At 49.5% G+C, this 13401-nt stretch overlaps 2 protein-coding genes across 10 annotated transcripts in view; both read left to right on the top strand.

Moving 5' to 3' along the window:
* Positions 1–13401, top strand: part of SETD6 (SET domain containing 6, protein lysine methyltransferase) — a 63335-nt gene that overhangs the window by 678 nt on the left and 49256 nt on the right. The window lies entirely within an intron of this gene.
* NDRG4 (NDRG family member 4) overlaps positions 1–13401 on the top strand; it is a 50812-nt gene that overhangs the window by 1283 nt on the left and 36128 nt on the right. Inside the window, exon 1 of one of the 9 annotated variants that reach the window (XM_050773016.1) lies at positions 10114–10137. The exons of the other annotated variants lie outside the window; for them this stretch is intronic. The gene's annotated coding sequence lies outside the window, so the exon portion shown is untranslated. Of the gene's footprint in view, positions 1–10113; positions 10138–13401 lie in introns of those variants that run through there. 9 annotated transcript variants of the gene reach the window in all.

The following is a 13401-nucleotide window of genomic DNA, read 5'->3' as shown; positions in this document are numbered from 1 at the left end:
AGATCTCGAAAAACAATTTCTGTTAATGAAGACGGAGGTGGCATTATGGGTTCAGGATCAAGGGACTGGCCCATGCTCTGGGCTGTGAGAGAGGCTTGATCCGGGAGAGGTATGGAGGCTGAATGGCCTGGAATGTGCGTGTGTGTTGGGGGGGAGGGGGCTAAAAGGTGGGGGTGGGGGTGAGGTTTTATTAAATCAGCAGTAGCAGGCCAGGCGCAGTGGCTCATGCCTGTAATCCCAGCACTTTGGGAGACCGAGGTCAGAGGATCGCTTAAGGCCAGGAGTTCAAGACCAGCCTGGGTAGCATAGGGAGACCCCATCTTTACAAAAAAATAAATAAATAAAGCAGCAATAGCTCGTGACAGACTTGTAGAGAAGGGAAGGTGCAGGCTGTTCCTGGGACACGGGAAACGGGCTGGGTGCTCAGAAGTGCCAGCGCTGTGCCCAGTTAGCCACGGGGCTGGCACCCCCTCCAATCCCTTGCCAACTTTTTCTTTGTGGAGCCCACTTAAGGCAGGCCCAGCTCACCCAGCTTGGAAGGGAACAGCACAGGCCGCTGAACTTGTTAACCCCCTAGGAAGGCTTACAGTTCCATGGGTTGTTTGTTTGTTTGTTTTGTTTTGAGGTGGTGTCCCACTCTGTCACCCAGGTTGGAGTGCAGTGGCATAGTCTCGGCTCCCTGCAACCTCCGTCTCCCAGGATCAAGGGATTCTCCTGCCTCAGCTTCCCGAGTAGCTGGGATTACAGGCACGCGACCATGCATGGCTAATTTTTGTGTTCTTGGTAGAGATGAGTTTCACCGTGTTGGCCAGGCTGGTCTCAAACTTCTGATCTCATGTGATTCCTGCTCCCAAAGTGCTGGGATTACAGGCGTGAGCCACCGCACCCGGCCCCCACCATGGGTTTTTAGAGCCCTGCATGGTGAACGGATCTCCTGGTTCCTCTCTCCTCCCCCTCTTCCTGCCCCCAAAGGGCCTGGATGAGAAATGCTCACAGGAGACATGTGTAGGGGGCTCAAGGAGGGGTCTAGGCTTTGGAGACCCCATGCACTGTTCCCTCATCTCCTGGTAGAGGAGTCAGGACCCTTCTTCCCTCACCAGATGGGCTCACCGGATTCTGGTGGACTTTCTAAGTCCCTGGCCAGGGTGGATGAGGCCCCTCTCAGTCACTATCATCAGTCACTGGCTTCCATTGCACCTGCAACCCGGCCCTGGGAGACAGCCCATCCTCTCTGTTGCTGTTTTGTGGTCTTCACAGCCTTTCCTCTCTGTCCTCTTCCTTTTCTCACAGGTCTGGATTCTAAATCCAACCCCATCAGTAGCCAGCTGTGTGATTTCAGACATTTTCCTTAACCTCTCTGACTTCAGCCCTCTCATCTTAAAGATGGAACTGTTGGCCCCTGTCTCTAAGAGATGGTGTGAGGCTTGCTCAGATAGTGTAGGCGACACATGTGGTTGGGACCTAGACCCTGGTGGGCACCTCTTGGGCCCCACCTGTTCTGGCTGGTTGGCCCCTAGAGCATTTGGATCTGTCCCCACCCTCCTTTCTCCCTGCTCTCCTGCATCTATGAGATTTGACCCATCACCCCCATTGGATGACAAGCAGGTCACAGTCTGGGAGGTGGCCACTTTATTGTGGTGGCACACAGCAAATGCTCGAGGGTTGCTGACTGAGGCTAGGCTCACACGGCCCGCTCAGCATCTATGTCTCTAGGATAATTCTGTAGAGGCCTCTAACTCCCTGCCCCAACATCAGCCTTCAGAAATTGTTTTACTGAATTTTAAAAACTCATATTGAAGGCTAGGCGCAGTGGCTCACACCTGTAATCCCAGCACTTTGGGAGGCTGAGGCAGGCAAATCACCTGAGGTCAGGAATTCAAGACCAGCCTGGCCAACATGATGAAACCCCTTCTCTACTAAAAATACAAAATCAGCTGGGCGTGGTGGCGCATGCCTATAGTCCCAGCTACTTGGGAGGCTGGGGCAGGAGAATCACTTGAACCCAGGAGAGGGAGGTTGCAGTGAGCCGAGATTGCACCACTGCACTCCAGCCTGGACAACAGAGCAAGACTGCATCTCAAAAAAAAAAAAAAAAAAAAAACTCATACCGATTTAGTTCTGTGTACTTTTCACATTCTCCTATTTTATTATCTTGCCTGTCTTGCCAGTGAAGTCAGTGACTTCCTCACGTTCCTATTTCTCAGAAGAGGCAGCGCTGGATTCAGAACCGAGCCCTGAACCGGGAGTTGTCCCATGGCATTCTAACTGCCTGGCTTTAGGACAGTCTAATAGCTGTTCCACACTTCACTTGCCTCATCTGTAAAATGGGATCGTCGTGGTGCCCAGCTGGCTGGGGCCTTTGGAGATTAGGTGTGAGTGTGTGCAAGATGCCAAGTGCAGCTTCTGGCAGGCGGACAGTAGATGAGAGTCGCGGAGCTGGCGTCCTCAGGCTGCCTCCCCAGTGCACTCCATCACGGTGCTGGGGGCCCCTTCTCCTCCCGCTGTGCTCCAGTTTCCAGATTCCCTCCCCCCAGGGTGTTCCAGTTCCTTCACTGGGTTCTCACACCAGTCCAGGCCTCTCTGAGATGTGTCTCTGGGGGACCCTACTTAGGTCTCAGGTTCCTGTGAGAGGGGCATGGCCTCGGGGTGGGGCCCTTCCAGCCAGACACCTACAGCTCTGACATCGTGGGGAAGGCCAGGTACCCCCTCACATATGGGACTAGAAGGAGACCGTGGGTTGTCGTGCCCAGACCCAGCATGTCTCTTTGTTCTGGGGAGAAGAGGAGGCTGTTGGGGTCCATCTGGAGGCTTCATAAATCACGAATGCTTATCGAGGCCATTTCCAGGCCCCTCAGAGGGGTCTTGCTGCAACAAGGACAAGGAAGGCAGGGGTTTTGGAATCGGAGGATGTGAATTTCAGGGTCTCCTCTCTGCTTCTCAGCTCCCGGGCAATTCTTACCTTCTTTCAGCCTCAGTCTTATCAGTAAAATGGGAATAATAGCCCTCATTAACAGTGTGAGGCCAAAGCAGTTGGCTCATGCCTGTAATCCCAGCACTTTGGGAGGCCCAGATGGGTGGATCACCTGAGGTCAGGAGTTCTAGACCAGCCTGGTCAACATGGCAAAACCCTTTCTCTACCAAAAATACAAAAATGAACCAGGCTTGGTCGTGTGTGCCTGTAGTCCCAGCTACTGGGGAGGCTGAGGCAGGAGAATTGCTTGAACCTGAGAGGTAGAGGTTGCAGTGAGCTGAGATTGCATCACTGCCCACCAGGCTGGGCAACAGATTGAGTCTCAAAAATATATATATTGTGGGGAGCCCAGGACACGGTCACACCTGCACACGAGCTCATTACAATTCTCAGAGGGCAGATTCCTGGTGCCTTCGGTAGCTGGGTGATTTTTTTGTTTTTTAGTGTGATATGTGAAAGTGGGACACTGGTCTTTTCGCAAGTAGGAAGGCAATTGTTTCTGCACGTCGGCACTCGAGCAGTATGTTTCCAAAATGGTTCAGAGTCAGAGCTCTAAAATGGCAGATCTGGGCTCTGAAATGGTCCCTGGGGAGCCTCAGTAGTGGATCTTGGAAAGTTTTAAAAATATACTTGATGTGTGATTAAGAAACAAAAGTTTTACCTGTTGTTTAGAATTTTGGTTTCATTTGAATCCATGGAATATCTAGCCCCAGTCAATTTTATAGACGATTTTAGTGTTTGTTGGCAGATGTGTTGACCCACATTTTACATATGTGGAAACTGAGGCATGGGTTTGCCCTAGGAGGCTGAAAGCAGGACCCTGAATCCTCATTTCCAGTTCGTCTGCTTCTCTGCTTCACTGGGGTGCTGTGATGTTGATGTGGGGGCACATATATGGTTGAGTAAGGAAATGTGGTCCCTTGGAGGAGAGGGGAGACATGAGGGTCATTGGGTGTGCCCAGGGAGGGTGGGTGTGGGGAGAGGGGCATGCTGTTCCACTGGGTAGAGAATTATAAAGGTCAGGTTGGCAATGATGTATCAATAGCTTAAAAATATGTGTGATCTCTGACTCAGCAGTTGAGTTTTTAGGAGCAAATAAAGATGTGTGCAAAGGTGTTTGTTCAAGGATGGTTATCCCTTCATTGTTTATAGAAGCAAAAAAGAAAAAAACTGGAAACAACCTAAATGCCTAACAGTAGAGCAGCAGTGCATTCATACCAGAGAACCCCAGGTAGCTACGAATTATACTGCCAAAGGTTATCTATCCGTCTGAACAGATGTCCCCTTAAATAGTGTAATACTAATGGTGATGACAGCTCACACGTATATGGCATTTGCTGTGTGCCAGGCACAGTCTTAACCACATGCTGTATGTTAACTCATCATCATAACAACCCTAGGAGGTATGTGCTATCATTTCTTCTTTTTTACAGATAGGTAAAGTGAGGCACAGAGGGGTTAAGTAACTTGCCAAAGAGCACACAGATGGTGAGTGGCTGGCTGGAATTTGAACCAGAATATCTTGACTCCAGAGTCCAACAGATGTTTCGAAACATATTTTCTGTTGGTTTGTATTAGAGACACATTAATAGCGGCTGCTTCTATTAACAGGATTGCATGCGGTTTTTACTTTCTTGTTTTTGGTCTTCTGTTTTTCTCATTTTTCTCAGTGAATGTGTGTTACAAGAAATTCAAATTCCGTTTTTAAAAACGAAAAAATTCTCATCTGGAGGCTAATATTTAAAAAAACTAAAAATTAATGCTAAGCACTAGATGCTGATAAGAACCAATCCCGTGGGAATTCTGAAGACGAGCTGGAGTCCAGTGGACAGAGAGGAAAAGGACAGGAGGAGGAATGGTTCAAGGCAGATGGGAAGTTGGCTTTCCTTAAAGTCTAAGGAGGAGGAACTAGCAAAGTGAAAAACAGAGGCAAAGGTGGAGCCGTGGAACTTTGGAGGGAGGGCGTGCTGGGCTGAATAATAGCCCCCAAAGATATCCTAATCGCTAGAACTTGTAAATGTTACCTGATGTGGCAAAAGAGGCTTTGCAGGCATGATTGAGGATCTTGAGTTGGAGCTGTTTTGCAGAATTATTCAGGCAGGCTCTAAGTGAAACCACATGTGTCTTTATAAGAGAGAAGCAGGGCCAGGTGCGGTGGCTAACGCCTGTAATCCCAGCACTTTGGGAGGCCGAGGTGGGTGGATCACCTGAGGTCAGGAGTTCAAGATTGGCCTGGCCAATCATGGCAAAACCCCATCTCTGCTAAAAATACAAAAATTAGCCAGGCATAGTGGCACGTGCCTGTAATCCCAGCTATTAAGGGGGCTGAGGCAGGAGGATCGCTTGAACCTGGGAGACAGAGGTTGCAGTGAGCCAAGATCATGCCATTGCACTCCAGCCTGGGCAACAGAGCAAGACTCCATCTCAAAAAAAAAAAAAAAAAAAGGGAAGCAAGGGATATTCAAAAACAGAAAAAGAGGAGATATGATTGCTTCAGCAAGAAGCTCTGCTGTTGGACTTGAAGGTGAAGGAAGGGGCTGCCAGCCAAGGAATGCAGCTCTGGAAGCTGGAAAAGGCAGGGGAACAGATTCTCCCCAGAACCTCTGGAGGGAGACAGCTTGCCAACATGTTAATTTCAACCCAGAGAAATTGGTTTTGGACTTCTGACCTCCAGAACTATAAGAGAATGAACGTGTGTTGCTTTTTTTTTTTTTCCTTTGGAGACAGGGTCTTACTCTGTTGCCCAGGCTGGAGGGCAGTGTGGCACGATCTCAGCTTGAATGTGTGCTGCTTTAAGCCACCAATTTTGTGGTGATTTATTATAGCAGCCACAGGAAAGCAGCAGGGGTGTGTGCAGATCAGACTCATGCCTCAGCCTGCACTGGGGGCAGCACCGTGGGTTGGAGTCTGCAAGCCTCATTCTGATCTCTCTGACTGTGTTACCTTGACCTGAGCCTGGCTTTGCCCCCAGGGTAGTCAAGGGATCAGCTGGGAGAGCACCATGACACTGTTATGTAAACTGAAGAGCATCACACAAACCTAAGTGGGATGAGCACTTCCACCCAGCCTAGCATAAACCTGGTCTCCTCACAGAGCCAGGAAAGCTCTCATCATACACCACCCCCTCCCCGCCTCTTAATCGTCAGTGCTTTAGATTCCAAACCACAGGTGGAATGTATCTGCCAGTCAGCGTGATTGGGTGTCTTAATCCCCATAACAAATACCCCTGGGGCCCTAGATGCTGCTTCAGTTCACCTGTTGGCAGGGGTGGCAGGGCAGGTGCTGTGTGTCTGCTGATAGGACCCGTCCTAGGCAGTGAGATGGGGAAGGTAGGGAGCCAGCCTCTTTGGAGGGGACAGAGGGAATATTTCTGGGGTGTCTTCTCCCCAGAGAGAGAGAGAGAGTGTGTGTGTGTGTGTGTGTGAGAGAGAGAGAGATAGCAGGGAGTGGAAGAGTCCCATAACCAAGTCCAGGGTTTGCAATCCCTAGGATCATACTCTGTGCACCCCAAATTGTTTCCTGACAGCTCTAGGGGTGCCAGAAGTGACTTTTAACAATGTTGGCCACGTGGTGTTCTGGAGGATAAATGTGCTGTTGGGGCCTGGGCTCTGGGGTAGGGAGAGGGAAGCCAGCAGGCTCCCCTTCAGGTTTTTGGAAGAGCTCTCGCACCAGCCTTTGCCTCTTCCATAAAGGAAGTGCGCTCAGCCCACTGCGCCCAAAGTCTTTACCAGCTGCAGAGTATTCACACTGTGCTTGGCCCATGCGGACAGAGCAGAGGAGCCATTGTCAGGGATGACCCAGAGGTCCCCTGCAACCCACAACCCAAGGTGAGCACCCAGGAGGATGACCAGGATGGCCTGGGGGTGCTTTTCCCCATCACAGCTTAGTGTAAGTGCCTGGGTTGGGAAAGGCCTGAACTACCCTGGAGTGGAGCATGGTGTTGCCGTTCGAGCGTGGTGGGAAAGGCCTGCCATCAAGCACGTAGGGCCCTCTGACCCTGCACTGGGGCCCGGCTGCCTGTGTGTGATTGCCAAAGGGAGAGGCGGGATGCTGGCTTCACCCGGCCCCCCAGGACCACGCAGGAGAAAATAACTTAGAAGGTACGTGAGGTGTCTTGGGCGCAAGTGACAGAAACCGAACTTAGAGTGATACAAAGAGAGGAACATGGGCTGTCCCCGGCCAGCACAGTGGACACAGGGCCATCGGGCTCTGTCTCTCTCTCCCTCATTCCTATTAGTTTGGTTCTCTGGATTTGTTGAGCTCTAAGTCAGGCCCTTCCTCGCAAGGGCAGTGTGGTTGCTGGCTCACAGACTATCCTCCTGAAAACCCCATTGCTGGGGAACAGCTTCCCCTCTCCAAGGATTCCAGCAAAGGCCTTTGGGATGGGGCCCAGGGCTCGGTCCACTTGGTTTCCAGGCCACTCCACCCCTCGGTGGTGTCTGCTGCCTCGGTGGCTTCTCACTGGCTTTGCTGCTTTCTCCTCATTGCCTTCTGGGGCTCAGTGCTGGGACACCTTCTTCCCTGTCCTCGTTCACTCCCTAGATGACCTCATCTATTCTCTCTATGGTATCTTTGAAGTGGTTCCTCCCAAGGTTCTGAAGTACAAATTGTTTTTTTAAAACTGTATTATGTATTCTCCTTCCCTCCTCTCCCCTCCATTCCTCCTCCTCCTCCTCCTTGCTCCCTTTCTCTTCCCTTCATTTCTTTCTTTAGGAAGACAGGGTCTTTGTTGCCCAGGCTGGCGTGCAGTGGCATGATCACAGCTCACTGCAGCCTCGATCTCCCGAGCTCAAGTGATCCTCACACTTCAGCCCCCACCCCCAAGTAGCTGAGACCACAGGCATGCATCACCACGCCCAGCTAATTTTTAAATTTTTGTAGAGACAGGGTCCCACTATGTTGCCCAGGCTGGTCTTGAACTCCTGGGCTCAAGTAATCCTCCCACTTTGGCCTCCCAAAGTGCTGGGATTACAGGCCTGAGCCACTGTGCCAACCTGAAGCACAAACTCTTACATCCACCTGCCCATGGGCAGCTCCACCTGGCTCAGGTCTAAAACCACACCGCTTATCTTTCCCCCAAACCTCTTCTTCACAAGTTCTTCCCTAAATCATAAACGGTAGCTCTACCTCTCCGTGGCTCCACCAAGTCACCCTAACTCCTCTTCCTCTCCCGCCCATGTCCGATGGATCCATGAGTCCCTCTAGCTTTACCTTCAGAACATACCAGAAGCTGAGGACTTCGGCCACCTCCTGCACTACCGCTGTGTGGCAAGCCAGCAGCGCCTCAATAACTGGTCTCCCCATTTCCGCCCTAACCCCCCAGGTCTATTCTGCACATTGCAGGAGGGGGAGTCCTGCATGATGAAAATTGTATCACATCACCCGTCTGCTCAAAACCCTCCAGTGCATGTTTATACTCTGAGTAAAAGCCAAAGTCTCCCTAACAACCTTCAGGGCTGAACGGGACGAGCACCCTAACCCTTACCACCCCTGTCCTCATCTCCTCGCCTCCTGGCTCGCTCTGCTTCAGCCACCCTGGCTTTGTTACTTTTCTTTTCTTTTTATTTTTTGAGAGAGAGAGAGAGTCTCTGTTACCCAGGCAGGAGTCCAGTGGTGCAATCTCGGCTCACTGCAACCTCTGCCTCCCAGGTTCAAGTGATTCTCCTGCCTCAGCCTCCCAAGTAGCTGGGATTACAGGTGTGCATCACACACCACATTCCCGGCTAACTTTTGTATTTTTAGTAGACACGGGGTTTCACCATGTTGGCCAGGCTGGTCTCGAACTCCTGGCCTCAAGCCATCTGCCTGCCTCAGCCTCCCAAAGTGCTGGGATTACAGGCGTGAGCCACTGTGCCTGGCTGGCTTCCTTTCATTTGCTCAAACATGCAGGCGCCTGCCTCCTGGCATTTGCACTTGCTGTTCCCCCTGCCCTGAGTGCCCTTCCCGACATCCCAGGGCTCACTCCTGGATCTTCTTCAAGTCTTGCTCGCATCCCCTTCTCAGCAGGTGGCTTCTCACTCTTACCACCCTGTTCTACATCCCTCCCTCTCCCCTCCTGTGAAGCTGCTTCCTGCTTTGCTCTTAGGTCGTCTGACATGCCTTGAATTTACCTAGGTTTGTTGATTGTTTGCCTCCCCCCCAGCACCCAGAAAGCTCCCGAAGGTAGATATGTTTGTCTATAATGGTCAGTATTTTATCTCCAGTCCTAGAATGCAGTAGGTGCCAAATCAGTATCTGGTGAATGAATGAATGCCTTAGGCCTGGGCCACTCCTGGGGTATGGTCATTCAGGCCCGAAACACATGTACTGAGCATGGGGAAGGGAGGTTTCCCAAAAGGAAACCCAGGTGCTGTTAGAAGAAAGGACCTCGGTGTCAGGTGGGGACCAATGCAGGTAGCCCCCTCTGCAGACATTGCATTTGAGGCAGGAAAGCTCTGGGAGTTGCTTGGAACAGAGTCCCTCTCTGCCAGATGAATGTCATTCCTCAAATGCTAATAAATTAGGCATTTCAGAGAAGTATGGGGCTTTCCGTGACAAAAATGCCCAGTAAGAAAGATGCCCCTCAGGCTCTCTGTTTACTGGAGACTGTATTGCAGACTCCTGTGCCAAAGAAGATTCATTGCCTCAGTTTACGTGTTTGAATCTTGCACAAAGATCCAGGATACGTGTATCTGGGAAATTTGCCAGATTAGGCGAAGATACACAGCTGAATTGCGTGAGGCACCCGTGTAAAAGAAATGTGAGAATTTGTGACAAAAAGTGCCAATTGCTTTTACCCTTTTAATGTAGGTCATGGTTACCCATGTCAGTACAATTATTGTGAGCTTGTGAGGTGTGGGTTACGAGGGAGGGGCTGCTCGCCGGTTTAAACTGCCGGGAGAGAATGGCATCATGGATTATGCTGCCTGCCGGAGAGAGGAAGTTGCAGGTTCGCTCTAGCATTTCCCTGTTTTTCTTTGGGAAAGCCCCACCCTTTCCTTTTTCCTTGACTTCCTTTAGGACGATAGGGTGGGTCTCCAAGAAAAATATCCCAAGTTCAGATTAGCGTCAACTGTGTGTAACAGTAAACCCATGATAATAATAAGCAAGATAAAAGTATATTTTTCTCTTTCATAACCAGGATCTCAAAATAGAGGATTCCCAAATCATGGCTTCATGATTCTCAGGTAGCTTGACTCTTTATTCTATATCGCTACTTTACCACCTTTAGAATCCTGCCTTTGAGCCTAAAATGGCAGTTCAAGCTCCTGCCATCACATCTGTATTCCAGCCAGGAGGCGGGAAGAGGAGTCAAAGAATGGCGTGTCTGCCCCCCCCGCTTTTTTTTTTAAGATATAGTCTCACTCTGTTGCCTAGGCTGGAGTGCAGTGGCATGATCTTGGCACAGTACAACTTCTGCCTCCCAGGTTCAAGTGATTCTCCTGCCTCAGCCTCCCGAATAGCTGGGATTACAGGTGCCAGCCACCATACCCGGCTCATTTTTGTATTTTTAACAGAGATAGGGTTTCGCCATGTTGGCCAGGCTGGTCGTCTTGAACTCCTGACCTCACGTGATCCACCTGCCTTGGCCTCCCAAAGTGCTGGGATTACAGGCATGAGCCAGCGCGCCTGGCCGTGTCTCCCCCACTTTTTTTTTTTTTTGAGACAGAGTCTTCTGCTACCCAGGCTGGAGTGCAGTGGCATGATCTCAGTTCACTGCACCTCCATCCCCCGGGTTCAAGCAATTCTCCTGCCTCAGCCTCCCGAGTAGCTGGGATTACAGGCACGTGCCACCATGCTTGGCTACTTTTTGTATTTTCAGTAGAGATGGGGTTTCGCCATGTTGCCCAGGCTGGTCTCAAACTCCTGACCTCAGGTGATCTGCCCCCCTCAGCCTCCCAAAGTGCTGGGATTATAAGCATGAGCCACCATGCCCTTTTAAGAACACTGCCTGAAAGTCCCGTGCTTCCATTTATCTCTCACTGGCAGAACACCACGTCATCATAAACTTTCTTCCCATCGTCCACCTACTCATCTAAAATATGGGGATTGTTATTCAGGAAGAAGGGGAGAACAGATATGGGGGGACAATTAGCAGTCTCTGCTGCAGGAGGACTCTTTCACTAGTTCCTTATAGAAGCTGCCCAGATGGAATGTGTTACTGGAATTCTAGTTCCATCTCCCTTGCCCTTGGTCTTAGAATTAGAGGCCTGTTGTGTCTACTGTAATGTCTGTGCGTAACACCTGGAGTCGTGTTGTGTAGAGAAACAGTTTACACGTTGGTGCTATATATCACCTTCTTACTTTATGAAAGAGCTATGTTATGTCCTTTCTAAGATGCACCTTTTTTTTTCGTACTTTAACATCTCTAAGATTGGGATGCATCATACAGTCTCTGTTGGCAAGGGGGGCATCATGCTGTTACTGCCATCACACGAACATCAGAATTTGTGAGTGGATGTCGGCAGCTCAGAAGGAAATCCCAGAGATAGTAGTAGAGCATTCTTGATGCTGGAGAAGCCCAGGCTGTGTGGAATAGCACAGCATTAAAAACTCCAAGATAGAGAGATTAAGAGACATTGGACTCGAAATGTGAAAAGGAATCCCTTAAACAATTTATTTCAGTTATATTTGCCTTTTTAAAAATTTACAAGAGCGATAGATGCCTTTTTAAAATCTGGATCTAATATATTCTAAAAGAGTTCTTTCAGTAACTACAAAAACACCCTGAATGACAGGGAACTCATCATAGAAGGAGCAGTTCTGACACTATTTTGAATGTATCCCAGAAATGAACAAATAAGCAGAAATATTATGGGTGAGAGCCAGGTTTCTCACCACTGGAGAAAAAAAAATTGCAATCAAAGTGGGGAAGCTAGAATGCACTCTGTGGTGTTGAAGTAGAGTTAAAGGTATCAGAATAAATTCCAGATTGCAGATGTATATATATCTGATATATATGGAGAGAGAGATATATATATTTAGAAGTAAATTGTGTGTGTTAGTATCTTGCATACGTTTCATAGCTCTGCCTGCTGAGAGGGCCTAGACCAATGACACCGCAGTAGCAGTGAGCACACCTGGTGTCCAGATCTTGGTTTCTAAACATCATTCTCCAATAAAGGGAACTAGGGCTCCTTGGAGAAATGGTTGATTTCACGGTTGAGGCAGAGAAAGTACAAGATGAGTTTAGAACATGTAATGAGGCTAGAATATTTGAAACTCAAAAAATAATGGGTACATGTTGAAAGCATTCAAGAGCCACCTTGAGGGAACTCCCAGTGGCCAAACCTGGCCCAGTTTGAACAATGAAATAATGATAGCAATGGCTTTTAACCCACAGGGTAAAATAAATATCCATGAATCCATATTGATGTAAATAAGTAATTGAATAAAGGAGGAGAAAGGACAACTCTTTTTTTTTTTTTTTCCTTTTGAGACAGAGTCTCGCTCTGTCACCCAGGCTGGAATGCACTGGCACTATCTTGACTCACTGCAAGCTCCACCTCCTGGGTTCAGGCTATTCTGCCTCAGCCTCCCAAGTAGCTGGGACTACAGGCACCCGCCACAATGCCTGGCTAATTTTTTGTATTTTTTAGTAGAGACAGGGTTTCACTGTGTTAGCCAGGATGGTCTCGATCTCCTGACCTCGTGATCTGTCGGGGGAAACCCCACCCCCGATATTTATCGTGGGTTCTTTTCTATTTCCTAGGTGTCTCGGCTGGTTTGAGAAATAAAGGGAAAGAGCACAAGAGAGAGAAATTTAAAGCTGGGTGTCCGGGGGAGACATCACACGTCAGCAGGTTCTGTGATGCTCCCTGAGCTGTAAAACCAGCAAGTTTTTTTTTTGTTTTTGTTTTTGTTTTTTTTGAGACGGAGTCTTGCTCTGTCGCCCAGGCTGGAGTGCAGTGGCGCGATCTTAGCTCACTGCAAGCTCCGCCTCCCAGGTTCACACCATTCTCCTGCCTCAGCCTCCTACACACCTGGGACCACAGGTGTCTGCCACCACGCCTGGCTAATTTTTTGTATTTTTAGTACAGATGGGGTTTCACCATGCTAGCCAGGATGGTCTCGAACTCCCGACCTCGTGATCCGCCCGCCTCGGCCTCCCAAAGTGCTGGGATTACAGGCGTGAGCCACCGCGCCTGGCCAACCAGCAAGTTTTTATTAGCGATTTTCAAAAGGGGAGGGAGTGCACGAATAGGGTATGGGTCACAGAGATCACATACTTCACAAGGTAATAAAATATCAGAAAGCAAATGGAGGCAGGGCGAGATCACAGGACCACAGAATGGGGCGAAATTAAAATTGCTAATGAAGTTTCGGGCACATATTGTCGTTGATAACGATAACATCTTATCAGGAGACAGGGTTTGAGAGCAGACAACCTGTCTGACCAAAATTTATTAGGCGGGAATTTCCTCGTCCTAATAAGCCTGGGAGCGCTACAG

Source organism: Macaca thibetana, chromosome 20, assembly GCF_024542745.1.
Source record: "Macaca thibetana thibetana isolate TM-01 chromosome 20, ASM2454274v1, whole genome shotgun sequence".
Classification (NCBI taxonomy): domain Eukaryota; kingdom Metazoa; phylum Chordata; class Mammalia; order Primates; family Cercopithecidae; genus Macaca; species Macaca thibetana.
Note: the sequence above shows the minus strand (reverse complement) of the source record. Positions and strands in the feature narration are given on the sequence as shown.